Source organism: Pan paniscus, chromosome 1 (genome assembly GCF_029289425.2).
Source record: "Pan paniscus chromosome 1, NHGRI_mPanPan1-v2.0_pri, whole genome shotgun sequence".
In the NCBI taxonomy this organism is placed as follows: Eukaryota; Metazoa; Chordata; class Mammalia; order Primates; family Hominidae; genus Pan; species Pan paniscus.
In genome coordinates this window covers 22,937,502-22,951,777 of record NC_073249.2, presented here as the reverse complement: position 1 = coordinate 22,951,777, position 14,276 = coordinate 22,937,502, and the positions used below count along the sequence as shown (strand labels likewise).

Sequence of the window (14,276 nt, the reverse complement as noted above, 5' to 3'; positions counted from 1 at the left end):
TTGTCTGCCTGAAGACTCGCACCCCACCGTGTTCCCCTGACCCCCTCAAACCTCACAATCCCAATGCATTTGCCGGAGACCCCTTAGCATTTCCCCGAGACCCTGGGAGGAATGAAGAGGGTTTGTCCCAAGCTGGCACTTTCTGACTGGGGAGAGAACAGATGGCCTCTGGATGTGGGGGAGCAGCTGAGGCTAAGGGAGAAGTGGTTCAAGATGCCATACACCTTCTCTCTGCTGGGAGACAGAAGGCCACCTGTCCACTCTTCCTCATTCTCTTCCATGAAACCCATGCATGGAAAGATTTAAGCCATAATAAATCCACTCTCCCATCTCTAGTTGATCAAAGGTGGGTTATTGGCCACTGGGAACTGCCGCTAGCAGGAAAGACCCCTTAGTTACTGCATTGTGATGGGATCACAATGAAATGCTGGCAAGTTCGGCTTTCCAGTGGGCAGTGTGACCTCACTGTGGTGTCTGTGCTTTCTCTAATGTTGAAAGCCACTCACAGACCCTTTGCTGCTCCAGGATAGAGGCATCGAGGGCACTGGTAGATTCATTCTGCAAAAGTGTGTGGATGTTCAGGATGATGAGGATGCTAGAACTGTTCATGTTTTACTCTGCACTATTCCAGATCAGTTTTATGTTCTGAGTCCTCCTTGCAAATTCCTTGCTGGCCAGGACGTGAGGCTGCACACAGTGCTGGGTCTACAAAACACTTTCTAGGGGAATGACTCGGTGCAGTTCCAGGGGAAGACACAGCCCCTCCGCAGACCTGCTCAGCCTCGAACCCTGCACTGATACGCCCTTTGATTGACACCTTCCTCTCCCACCTAGTGTGGTCTTCTTGTGCTCTGTTCTGGAGTGGCCGAGCTGGAAGGATGACACTGCCTTCCCTCAGCACATATGAGCACACGATATCCCATATCTTCTGCTCCATTTCTTGAGAAAACAGAACCCAAAAGAGTTGCCATGAAGAGCATTTGAGTGGCCCAGGACCCTGGCCTTGCTTTCTGCAGCCTCCTCTGGTTTACTCAGGCCACAGCCATATAGGCCCCATTCACATTCAAGGCTACGCTGATTCTGTGTCCCTGGGACTTGTCCAGAAGTATTTGTGAAACTTGTAGTCAGTTCTCTTTCCTTTCCTTTTCTTTCTGGTTGAAATAATTGCACAATGAGGCAAAGACGATGACTAGACCTCCTGAATCAGACTCTTAGGGTGGTGGGGCCCGGGAAGGTGTATTTTTAGCAATCTCTGATTTTGACCCTGAACATAATCTCCCATTTAGCTTATTCTGGCCTTGAACTAGGCAGCCCTTGGCAATGGGTCCTGTTTCTTAGGGTGTGAAGAACCTGTTTCTTTGGCTTTCAAAATCAGCTGTACATTTCCTTCCTGACCCCCAAAGCTCACATTCAGGGTAAGGCCTTGAAAAAAGGCCTTCCTCAACCAACTCCTCCGGAGAAGTGAGGGAGGGTGTCCAGGTGTAAGTCACAGCCACTGAGGAGCAGCACGTCATAATGACTGCAGAGCCAGCTGGAGGTGACATCTGGGATCAGACAACTTGCTGGCCTAGGTCCTGGGGGCAGTTTTTACTCTGAAGCAGCTGCTTCAGAAGACAGCTCTGCCTTTCTCCCACTGAGTTCCAAGAGGCTTTAAGATCCCCTCTCCAGACCCAGCACCTCCCAAAGCTCCCACGTGAGTCACGCAAAAAGCTGAACCCGGTGAGAACTCAAAGGACACTTCCAGCTCCCAGGCTCTATCTCGTGGGAGCAGAGCCGTCTCCTTCCTGATGGGAGACTGTACCAGCCCAGTCCTGGCTGCTTCTCTTCTCGTGCCTGACAGCCAAGCTCCAGGAACTCTCCCCAGAGGACAAGCCCAGAGAATCTCTTTGGGGCTTCCAGGACGGAAGTGGAGGGACCCTTTTCCCTCCCTACTGCCTTGTCTCGGAGCCTGAGCCCAGAGCTCCTTGGGGAAGCTGAGAGTACAGAGACCACAGTGATGGCAGCCAGGGCTCAGCTCTGCTTGTGTTTTTGCTGCAACTCTCCGTGGGAGGACTTCCCCAGGCCTCTGCTGCCTGCCTTTCTTCCCAGGATCATGGTAGGACGTGCAAACCACATGTCTGTGCCTAAGTCCCAGGTATCTTACCACACACTGATTTTGGTGGTTGACAATACAGTCCATTACCATCATTTTCCTTGTGCCAGTTAGTGTTAGCTGGGACCTCCAGGAACAGCATGCGCAGGGCCAGCCTCAGCCTCCCTGTCCCTGCTGCAGAGGACCATCTCCCCGCTCCAGCCCTGAGTCATGTGGGGGAAGCCGTTGGACAGTGAAAGGCCAGAATCGTGGACTCGTTTCTGATGAGGTTGTGTGATTTTCTCGTTCTGTATCTGCCAGGCTAATTCCTCCACCCATCAGAGCGAAGATTGGTATCAGCTGGAGGAATGTTTATTATTTTTTTTAAACAAGCAATTCCTAGATCCATCCCTGTGCCTGTGGCAGTCTAAAGGTGGGACCTTAGTATCTGCATATGAACCCCAGTTTGAGACGTTTGATGCACACACTGCTTCGGAAAACTTTGCTTTGGATCCCTTCCCCCCACCATCCCCTTCTCATTTTACCGAGAACCTTCATGTCCACTTATCCCCTACCTGGTTATGTCTTCACCCTGTCCCCCGACCCCTCCCGGCAGCTTCTCCTCAGCAGATAAACAAGCTTAAGTTTCTCCCACTTAAGGAAAAGTGGTCCTCACCCACACCCTGGAATCCACACCTCCATTCTCTCCAAGCCCCCTGACCTCCTGCTCTGAGCCCTGCCATTCTCCCAACTCCCTGTAGAGCCACTCTTGGCCTAAGCGAGTCTGCGATTGCACATGGCCCCTCTCACTGAACCTTGCTGAAGCAGGTGACCTGCCCCAGCACCTCTTCCTCCAGACAGTTCTCTCCTGTTTCTGGGACGCCCTCTCCTAGCCACTCTGATTGGACCTCCCCTGTCCCCTTTGTGGTCTTCTTTTCCCTTTTTGCTCACCACTAAAATCTTGGTGTCCCCTAGGGTCTTTCCTTGAATTTCATGCCCTCCTGGGGTGACCTCATTCACTTCCAACCACTACTTGAAATTGACACCTCTAGAGTCCTTGTCTCTGACTCAGCTCTCTTCAATCAGTGGGCATTTTAATCTCCATGTGAACGGCCAGGCCAGCCTGTCTCCAGATGCTCTTCCCTCCTCTGAGTCCAGTCTATGTACCACTGAGTTCCGGACTGTGCACCGCTTAGCTCCGGATGGCCAGGACGGCCTGTCTGCAGATGCTTTTCCCCTCCTCCTTCCCTCCATGAGTCCCCATCAGCTTCCCAGCTTCCTGCTCCATCGCCTGCTCTCCTGTGAAGTCTTTCCTGCTATGGCCAAACAGAATTCATCACTGTTCCTGGTGTGACCCAGTGTCCTTGCCAGAGTGTGAGCTCCCGGGCGGGGGTGGCAAGTTCCCATCACCTGTCTGGGCTCCCATTCCCAGGACTCAGCATTGGCATATGGCTGGCGCTCAATAGAATAAATTAGAACCAACACATTGCTGTTGGGTAGAGCGTTTTATTTAACTGGTAAGACTCATTTAAAACAATTAACACCTCTTCGTAGGAAAATGTGCTAAAACCATTTTTTAAATTTACTGCTGAAGAGATTAAAACAGTTTTTATATTATAAATCCATTCACTTAATCTCTACCTTTTATGGCATGTGGTACCTTATACGGCAAAAGGGACCTGTTGTCATAGTTTCCTTATTAGTGATATCTGAGTTCACACAACTGGACAATATGCGTGCACATGATAGAAGTCAGTATGTGTATAAGGTTATATTTTTACATGGCTTAGAGTTATCATGAGTGTGTCAACATGAGTAAAAGAAGGAGCAGAGACCAAAAATCCCTCTGACACCACACACATACTAAGGTTGTCTCCTCCTTTAAATAAAGTGTGGGCCAGCCCAGCTTTTCCTAACATATAAGCCAAAGCCTTTGCTAAGGATCATTCAGTTTGCACAGCCCTGCTCATCTGCAGAGCACTGGGCTCACCAGGCCTTCCCCGCTCCACCAAGAACAGGCAGGTACTCAGCCCACTGGCCTCTAATCACTTTGGCAATTCCAGTGAGATTTCATCTTTTGGCCAGAGATGGGCTTGACGACCTTCTGACTCTAAGAATCTCTGAGTTCAAGGACAAAGTTTCCTTATGCTCAAAACTTTCATATACACATTAGGCTTTTATTATTCAGCTACTCTTGACCTGCAGAAGTGCCAATTTCCTATGGTTCAGCCTAATAAAAACATGAAAGAACATGGAACGCTGTTCCCATTTCCTAGGCTGAAAGAGTGAGGTGAGGCCACAGCCACAAAGAGGGTCACTGGGTCTCAGCTCCCACCGAGTCAGGACACTGCAGTCCAGAGATCAGAACACCATCCAATTCAGGGCCTTCCATAAAGGACACAGGGATGGGAAGGAGTGGGTTCAAGGATATTTGAAAACCATGAAGCATGAAGGTTCTTTTCTTATTATTATTAATTTTTTTGTTGTTGTTGTTTTATGATGGAGTCTCACTCTGTCACCCAGGCTGGAGTACAGTGGAGCATTCTTGGCTCACTGCAAACTCCGCCTCCCGGCTTCAAGCGATTCTTCTGCCTCAGCCTCCTGAGTAGCTGGGACTACAGGCGTGCACCACCACACCCAGCTAATTTTTGTATTTTTGGTAGAGACAGGGTTTCATCATGCTGGCCAGGCTGGTCTTGAGCTCCTGACCTCAGGTGATCCACCTGCCTTGGCCTCCCAAGAGTGCTGGGATTACAGGCGTGAGCCACCACGCCCGGCCTTTTTCCTTATTTTTTAATGTAAGGATGCAACAACCTAGACTGAAAAGAACTCAGCCTTCTAAACTAGACAGATTGACTTTAAGTCTGGGTTCTGCTGTGAGGGCAAGTCATTTAGCCTGTCTGAGCCTCAGTTTCTGTATCTGTAAAATGGGGATAATAATAACTACCTCCAGTGGTTTTAAGAATAAGAGGTAATGTAGGTAGAGAGAGGGCTGCACAGTGCTTAGCATGCTATAGGTTTGCAGCAAATGGCACCTATGTTGTTTTCACTTCACATTTTCCACACATGTTCTTATTCATCTTCAACCATCTTTCCACTTTGGCAGCGTTCTCTTTTGTAATAGTGTCCACTTGTGTGCATCTCCTGTCTCACATGCATGATGCACTGGCAGAAGCAAAGAATGGTGGCACACACTTCCTAATAGTCCCTAAGTCCCCTGCATCTTCCTGTGTCCACTACCAAGCCCTGAGCCCACATCTCCCCCATTCCTCAGCTGCGGCCTTCTCATCCCAGTTCATTTTTCCCATCTCAGACACTTTAAATCCACCCTGCCACCTGGGCACGGTGGCTCGCGCCTGTAATCCCAGCACTTTGGGAGGCCAAGGTGAGCGGACCACTTGAGGTCAGAAGTTTGAGACCAGCATGGCCAACATGGGGAAACCCCGTCTCGACTAAAAATACAAAAATTAGCTGGGCATGATGGTGCATGCCTGTAATCCCAGCTACTTGGGAGGCTGAAGCAGGAGAATCACTTGAACCTGGGAGGTGGAGGTTGCAGTGAGCTGAGATCATGCCACTGCACCCCAGCCTGGGGGACAGAGTGAGACTCCGTCTCAAAAAAAAAAAAAAAAAAAATCCACCCTGCTGACAAATTAATTTTCTTAAATCCCTGCTTCCATTGCAATGCTCTCCTGCTCAAAACTCTCTGTGAGAGCTCCGTTTCCTGCAGGTTGGGGGCAAACTCTTACCCATGCATTCAAAGCCTTCCACAAATGGCCAGAGTCAGTCCTCCCTCTTCATCCCCATCACCTTCCCCTTGTCACCACCCTGCCCCCTGCACCATCCTCACCCTTCTCCTCCCAGCAGGAAGAGGCTAGAGCTGAAGTCCCAGCTCCATCACTTTTACCCTTACAGGAGCCCTCAGCCTCCTTCTCCTCTGTCAGGTGGGGTGATGAGTTTGCCCAGTACACTTTGAGTTCTTGAGGGCAGGGGTTCAGTTAGGTTCCTGAATGAGTCTCTACAGAGACTCCAGAGTTGCACCCCAACCTCATCCCCCAGAAAGGAGGCTCCAGCCAACACTCTGTGCCCCTCGCTGGCTGTCCATCCGGCGAGAGTAGAAGAACAGCTTTGCCTCTCTGGATCTCCCACAGGGCCTCTGGGGCTCTGTGCCAGGAACACAGTGGGGGTAGTTAGCGAGTTGTCTGATCTTGAATCCGTGGTTTTCACACTTTAGTGAGCCTTATCATTCCTATTCCTTGGAGGGCAGGGGGAAAGCTTGTTGAGAAAAGCAGATGCCAGGTCACCCTTTAGAAATTCCGTAGATCTCAGGTGGGACCCCGCATTTTTAACAAATGCCACCGGCGATGAGGCAGGTGGTAGGAGGAGACACTTGATGTTGGGTGTACTTCTTTGAATGCCACAGGCCACCTACTGTGTACAAGGCACTGTGCAAGGGGCTGGAGGGATGAAGGTGAATGAGATGCCCCCTGAGACCTCACATCGGTGGCAGTGGTTACGATGAGGAGGAGGAAAACGAAGCAGGGTCAGTTTCAGAAATCAGCATGCGGACTCAGGCTTCAGCCTTGGATCTGAAGCACAAAGGTGTGGGTGAGAGCAAAGGCCACACCTGGAAACTGTAGGAGCCAGCGAGTTGGGCAGGGAAGGGCCAGAAACCAATGAGTTGCATCCTGGGACCTCACACTGGTGGCGGTGGTTAAGATGAAGAGGAGGAAAATAAGGCAGGGTCAGTTTCAGAAATCAGCACATGGACTCAGTTCAGAGTGGGAGGCAAAATAAAAAACAAGGCAGCCTCAAAGAGCAGGAACTGAGAGAATCGAACGTGAGGAATGTGACAATGGTCACCAGTCTTTTGGTCAATTTCCCAAATGCCCTGCTTTCTGGTCTGGGCCCGCTTTTAACAGGCCATCTACACCTGGGAGGCAGTGCAGAGGGGCGTGGCATTGGCATCTGACTCTAGTGGGTTCAATGCTCACCTGTCATTGTGACCTTGGACAAGATGCTTAGTTCCTGAGAGTTATTAGTCAGGGTTCTCTAGAGAGACAGAACAAGTAGGATATATGGAAGGAGATTTTTTTTTTCTTTTGAGACGGAGTTTCACTCTTGTTGCCCAGGCTGGAGTGCAATGGCATGATCTTGGCTCACTGCAACCTCTGCCTCTTGGGTTCAAGCGATTTTCCTGCCTCAGCCTCCTGAGAAGCTGGGATTACAGGCGCCCGCCACCACATCCTGCTAATTTTTGTATTTTTTAGTAGAGACAGGATTTCACCATGTTGGCCAGGCTGGTCCCAAATTCCTAACCTCAGGTGATCTGCCCGCCTCGGCCTCCCAAAGTGCTGGGATTACAGGCATGAGCCACTGCGCCGAGCCCTGGAAGGGGACTTATGAGGGGAAGTTGGCTCATGTGATCACAGAGGTGGAGAAGTCCCACGATAGGTTGACTGCGAGCTGCAGAGCTGGAGAAGCTAGTAGCTGGCTCGAGCAGGCAGCATGGCACAGTCCAAGTCTGAAATCTCAGAACCAGGGAAGCTGACAGTGCAGCCCCCAGTTAGTCCTGAGAGGTCCCCAGGGGGCCGCTGGTGTAAGTTCCAAAGTTCAAAAGCTGAAGAACCTGCAGTGTGACGTGTAAAGGCAGGAGAAGATAAAGCGTCTCACCCTGGAAGGAGGAAAGGAAGCAAAGAGGACATTCCCCTTCCTCTGCCTGTTTGTTCCTGCTAGGCCCCCGACCAATTGGATGGCGCCCACCTACACTGAGAGCGAGTCTTCCTCTCTCGGTCCACTGGCTCACACATCAGTCCCCTCTGGAAACAGTCTCACAGACACACTCAGAAACAGTGCTCCACCAGCCGTCTAGGAACCCCTCAATCCCATCAAGTTGACACCTAAAATTAACCATCACACTGAATCTCTCTCTGTGTGTGTAAGAGTGTAGTAAGCTAAACAGTGGCCCCTAAAGATGTCCACATCCATATCCCCAAACCTGTGAATATGCTACTTGTAGTAAAATGCACTTTGCAGATGTGATTAAATTAAATGGATGGGGAGAGCATCCTGGATTACCCAAGTGGGTCCTGAATGCTATCACAAGGGTCCTTACTACAGGGAGGCAGCGAGAAGATATAAAGACAGAAGCAGAGGTCAGGGAGAAGGTGCTACGCTGCTGGCGGTGATGATGGAGGAAGGGGCCACAAGCCAAGGAATGTAGGTGGCCTCTAGAAGCTGGAAAAGGCAAGGAAGTAGATTTTCCCCTGGAGCCTCCAGAAGGACTCATCCCTGAGGACCCATTGCAGACTCTTCTAACCTCCAGAACTATAAAAGAATAAATTTGTGTGGCTTTTAACCATGAGGTTTGGGTAACTTGTTACTGACGCCGTAGGGAACTATGACAGATATAGAGAATGCTAATTCTCTGCACGGTTGTTGTCAGGAGGGCTCAGAGCCCATGTAGGAAAGGGGCCTAACTCGGTAAAGGTAGTGATGTTACCCATAGGGGCTGAGTCTTAGACAAGGTGAAGAATGTAACCGCACCCACCACGTTGCTTGGCACCTTGTGGATGCTCAATAGAGCTTAGGCTCTCTGTCCCTCCCCTTACAGGTCAGGGTGTCTAGGGGAACCCCATCAGGGAGGGGCTCTGGGACACTTGTCCTAGTCTGCGCCCTCTACACTGCACAGTGTACTACTACTACACTGTAGGCTCTTGGCTTCTGTCCCTTAGCGAGTAGCATGTGTGCTGGGTGGTCATTTCCTGGCCCTTCCCCTCTCCTGAATTTACCTCTGAGGTTGCTTCTGTGTTAACTCAGACACACCAGCTTCCACCTCAGAACTCTTTGGCTCTTGGAATCTTTGCCACATAAAGTTGCCTTTTCCAACTGCCTGTTGTCCTTGCAAGTGGCTTCCCGATTGCTCCTTCCCAGAAGGGACTGCTTGTCCTGTGACTTCCTTGTCTCCCCCAGAGGTTCCAAGACTGTATGGGGCCCCTGGCAGCCCCGTGCAATACCTCCTCCAGGTGGCCCACTGAACTCTGCAGTATGGAGATGAGAGGTGGGCCAGGGTCTGGGCAGGGGTGCCACTCAGAGGACAGGGTGCCAGACATCGGTGGTTCTTCTCTGAGTTCTCGGAGGGTGGACAGCTGGGCCCCAGGCCAGCAATGAGCACACAGACCCCTTTGTCTCCCAGCGCCCTCAGAAGGCTGTCCCCTCTGGCCTCTCACAGGGACATTCGTCTCGGCCTTCACTGTGCTGTGCGGGGCCCGCACCGACCTCCCGGACAGGCATGTGTGCTGCGTCTTCTGGCTGAACATTGCAGCAGCCCTCATCCAAATCCTCACTGCCATCGTCATGGTGGGCTGGATCATGAGCATCTTCTGGGGCATGGACATGGTCATCCTTGCCAGTGAGTAGCTGTTGGTGCTGCGCCTCCTGGGGGTGGGGAGTGGCCAGGGACAGGAAGGGCTTGGGAGACCTTCATGTCTGGCCGAGGTCCTGCTCACCCGCTAAGCACGGGCTCTGGAGAGGGCTTGCCCGTGTCCTCTTCACAACTCCCTGGGCTGCTTGGCACTGGGGACCCTCCCCGCCAGGCCTGGCCCAACACCTGCAGGGAATTATGAGTGGATGGCAGGAGAGTTCCATCATTTAATGCAAACTTGATTCAGACACAGAATGGTTTTCTGAAAGGGTTTAAAGTTACAAAATCAAGTTTACCAAAGACAACTCAGTTACCCTTTCTAAAATAACCTAGCAAAATCTTAAAACAGACACCACCCGTCTTAAGCAGCTGTGCATGTCTCCCATACCACCATCCACGTTCCCTGTATTTTCCCACGCCCATCTACATGTGAGGCCACAGTTCCTCAATAATTGACCTCACCTCTCAGGCACTTTGCCTTCACTCTGTACCCCATGCCCCTCATTGTGTCCTATACCCCCCAAAACCATTCATAGCTGGGATTGTCAGTGTCAGAGGTAAGCTGAGCCAGGTAAGAGTGGCAGAGGCAGAGGCAGAAGGGGAAACTCAGGGTTCAGGGGCCCTAGAATTATGTAGAATGATCTATAGTCAACTCAGCCTGAGTTCAGGATCCTGTGAATATTCAAGACCCAGGGCACACACAAATGGCAGGACCAGGGTCAGTGACCAGTTAGGCCACCGGGCCAGAGGAGATGCAGGTAGATGCAGAGCCTGAGGGAGATGCAGTGGAGCGTGGTCAGATGGGCTGCCCGGAAGTGGCTCCTCTGGCAGCAGAGATCACGGGAGGAAGTGGGTCAGCTGCACTGCCAGGGTCTCCCAGAATCAGAGCAAACCAGGCAGATGCTGGCTACTGGGGCAGCCAGAGCAGGGGAACCCCAGGCTGGACCAGAGGCTGAGCAGCGAGCTGCCCCAGGGAGGGATGAGCTGGGAAGCGGCAGGGAAGCTGCTCCTTCCTCCTGGGAGGGGTGTGCTCAGGGCAGGGGCTGCCCTGTCGGAGGAATATTGTGAGGTAAGCCCAGCAGGCAGGCCCTGGCATCTCCTTCATGGGATCTCATCCTCTGGGCATGTCCAGGGGCGACTTTCATTTGTCTGGAGAGGTGAAGAGCATGACTGATAGGAAGGAAGTGCTGCCAGCCCTCAGGTGACTCCTAAAAATTGGTCCCGACAATTCCACAGAGGAAATTTGCTGCTTCCCCAGGGGCTTGTGCTCTGCAGGCTCCTGACCCTGTTCCCAGGTGGAAGCTGGGAGGTGCTTCTGCCCTCAGAAGGTTGAAGGCTGCCCAATTTGTGCAAGATGAGCCCCTCTTACTGGCTCGTCTTCTCTCAAACTGAGCATCTGGCCAGGCACTGGGGACCTGAGGAAGGAACCTCTGCATTAAAGCGGAACATGACTGTGTCACAGGGTAGGTCTCAATAATGTATGTTGATGCCTCATCTGATCTCTAGAGCTTTCTGGTACACTTGTCTTTGATCGCCTTAATACCCAGGAACGAAGAGGTTGGAACCTTAGAGATAAAGAACTCCCTTCATCATTCCCAAATGAGGCATTGAGGCCCCAGAAGTGCAGATGGGGATCCAGTCACTTCCTCACTTTCCATTGCCCCAGGCTGTTGACTTGGCCAGAAACTCCTCTGCTGTGGCTGGTGTGGGGCACTAACTGGTCTGCAGGATAAGCAAGTGCAAGAAGCTGCAGCCCCCACCTTTGCCATGCAGCCTTCACTGGGGGTCAGCGTCAGCCCCTTGGTTGTCTGCACACTGTTTCCAGGGATGCTGTCTTTGCATCAAACTTTTGAGAATGCTTTTGGGGGGTGTATTAGTTCATTTTCACACTGCTGATAAAGACATATCCAAGACTGGGAAGAAAAAGAGGCTTAATGCACTTACAGTTCTACATGGCTGGGGATGCCTCACAATCATGGCGAAAGGCAAGGAGGAGCAAGTCACTTCTTTTGTGGATGGCAGCAGGCAAAGAGAGTTTGTGCCGGGAAACTCCCATTTTTAAAACCATCAGATCTCGTGAGACTCATTCACTATCACAAGAACACTGCAGGAAACACCCATCCCCAAAATTCAATCATCTCCCACCAGGTTCCTCCCACAACACATAGGAATTGTGGGAGTTACAATTCAAGATGAGATTTGGGTGGGGACACAGCCAAACCATATCAGGGGGATAGACTTGAGGGCTGAATACAAAAACCAGTCACACCTCGTTCTTGCCCACTGCCTGACTGCCAGACTCTTTCACCCAACTCAGCAAGGGAAGCCTTTGCATTTTTTTCCCACAACTAATCCCACCCCCAAAGGGTGAACAGTTGCTACTCATGAGATGGTGCTATAGGTGGGATTACTCCCAGCAACCATGGAACTTGTGTGTCTGAGAGTGACTCCTTTGAAGGGAATTATCACAATGGACTTTTCTATCCTAGAAGACAGTTGGATAAGGGACTCTTCTTTCTGGTGTCAGTCCAGCCCCTTGCTATAAAAACAGAGGAAACTTTTCAGTTGTAACAGTACACTTTGGCTTTTCGCATGGCATTGCCTGGGGTGTCATCAGCAAACACACTATCATGAAAAACTCCTAAGAGGGGAGTCAGAGAAATCTAGATGAAAGTGGGAGTTAACATCAGGAAGTTGCAAGCATGTTGCTTGATTTATATGAATAACAACAAATAACAAACAACAACACCCTGTCTTGGTCATGGGTCAATAAATACTTGGTAGCTCTATGGTGGGCTCTTTCTACTGCCATGCCCATGGCAGACATTGCTAATCAATCATGACACTTTCTGGTGACCAGTCTCACATGTTCTCAGCACAGGGCTTCAGGCAGTCACTACTAATTGATCCAAGAGGTCTGCAAGATAAAATCTGTTTGCCACCCTCTGGCCTGGGTCTTCCCCAAAGTATTTTTATATATGTGGCTCCTCTCCATAGAAATGGCTAAGCACATAGCTCAGACAGAGCCAGTGTGGGGCCAGGATGGGGCACATCAGCATCTTTAGATTGCTGTAGTCAAAGCTCTAGCTGTCCAGGAGCTGCCACTCCTCATGTCCATCTGGAATTTATCTGGAGGAAGGCATGAGCTGAGGATGAAAAAAAAAAGGCCAGGTGCTGTGGCTCATGCCTGTATCTCAGCATGTTGGGAGACTGAGGCAGGAGGATCACTTGAGACCAGGAGTTTGAGGCTGCAGTGAGACATGATCACACCACTATACTCTAGCTGGGCAACAGAGTGAGATTCTGTGTCAAAAGAAGACAAGAATAAAGAATGAAGGCAGCAGTGTGGGCATGGCCAGGATATGGAGGGCTGGGGAGGCAGTGGACCAAGCTCCCTGGCAGTGTGAGAGCCCCTCGCTGTGCCCCTAGCCACACCCACACACCTGGTGGGCAGACCACTGGCCACTGTGGCTGTCACCATGAGTACTGAGCACTCCCTGCCTGGGGATGGCGTCTGAGAAGCCACTGGCATGGCCCCTGTCCCATCTCCCAGGCCTCACCATGGATCTGCTTTGTTTCCTGTGCCAAGCGTTCCCTGTGGCTCTGTTTTCAGGCTGTGTTTTCTCTTCTTCTCTCTCTCCTCTTCCTCCTGCTGCCTCCCACTCTGTGCTGCTGCAGTTTCCCAAGGTGAGTCTGCGGATGGACGTGCGGGCCTCGTGCTGCTGCTTGGGGCCCTCCCCTCCCCCGAGACCCCCACTCCTGCACACAAACACCCCACCCACTCTCCCAGTGGGTCAATGGGCTTTTATGTTTAGCTTGAACTTTTGGTTTGGAAAATGCTTAAACATAGACAAAAGTAGAGCCCCTAGTAAAATGAGGCCCAAATGCCCACACCAGCCTCAACTGCTATCAATTCATGGCCAGCCTCCTTTCCTCTGTCATTCGCCACATCTCCCCTACCCCAGCATGGGTTATTAGCACCCAAAATTGAGAAACACTCTGCTAAATGAAGAGAAAAAAGCAGCTCAATACACCAAAGCTCCTCTTCAGACTAAGTTCACTGGCTAATAGGAATAACCGCTCGGCAAATTCTGCTCATGTAATAGCAGCTGGGAATATTTCAGTAGGTATCGTTTTTTTTTTTTTTTTCTTCTTTTGAGACAGTCTTGCTGTGCCTCCCAGGCTGGAGTGCAGTGGCGCAATCTCGGCTCACTGCAGCCTCCGCCTCCTGGGTTCAAGCGATTCTCCTGCCTCAGCCTCCCGAGTAGCTGGGACTACAGGCACATGCCTCCACGCCCAGTTAATTTTTTGTATTTTTAGTAAGACGGGATTTCACTGTGTTAGCCAGGATGGTCTCAATCTCCTGACATAGTGATCTGCCCACCTCGGCCTCCCAAAGGGTATCTTCTTAAGTAAACAAACACAATACCCTTTCCCACCTAAATAAAGCAGTAACAATTCCTTACTATCCACAGAGCTCACTTTTTCCCAAAGGACTCATGATCAACAACGTTTTAAAGGTTTAGCCTTCAGGCGCCCTTTCCTGCCGTAACCGTCCAGCAGGTTGGACGCACACAGGGATGGCTGCTCCCCTCTGTATGACATCTTCCTCCTTTCTTCCTCCTTCCATCCACCCATACCAGATGCCCAACCTTCGGGGAAGCCTGCCTGGCACCTGCTCCCAAGGCTTTGCATTGGGAAAGCACACCAGACCAGTCTGTAAGCGGCTTCCAGATGTGGGTTCAGGAGCATGTCGATAGCCTTTTAGCTCCCATCCCAAAT

The 14,276-nt window shown here is 51.1% G+C and overlaps 1 long non-coding RNA gene across 2 annotated transcripts in view; it reads left to right on the top strand.

Annotated features, from left to right (window-relative positions):
- Positions 1-14,276, top strand: part of STUM (stum, mechanosensory transduction mediator homolog) — a 77,264-nt gene that overhangs the window by 39,562 nt on the left and 23,426 nt on the right. For both annotated transcript variants that reach the window (XR_008624201.2, XR_004668422.3), the window contains exon 2: positions 9,303-9,482. This is a non-coding gene — a long non-coding RNA (stum, mechanosensory transduction mediator homolog). The remainder of the gene's footprint in view (positions 1-9,302; positions 9,483-14,276) is intronic.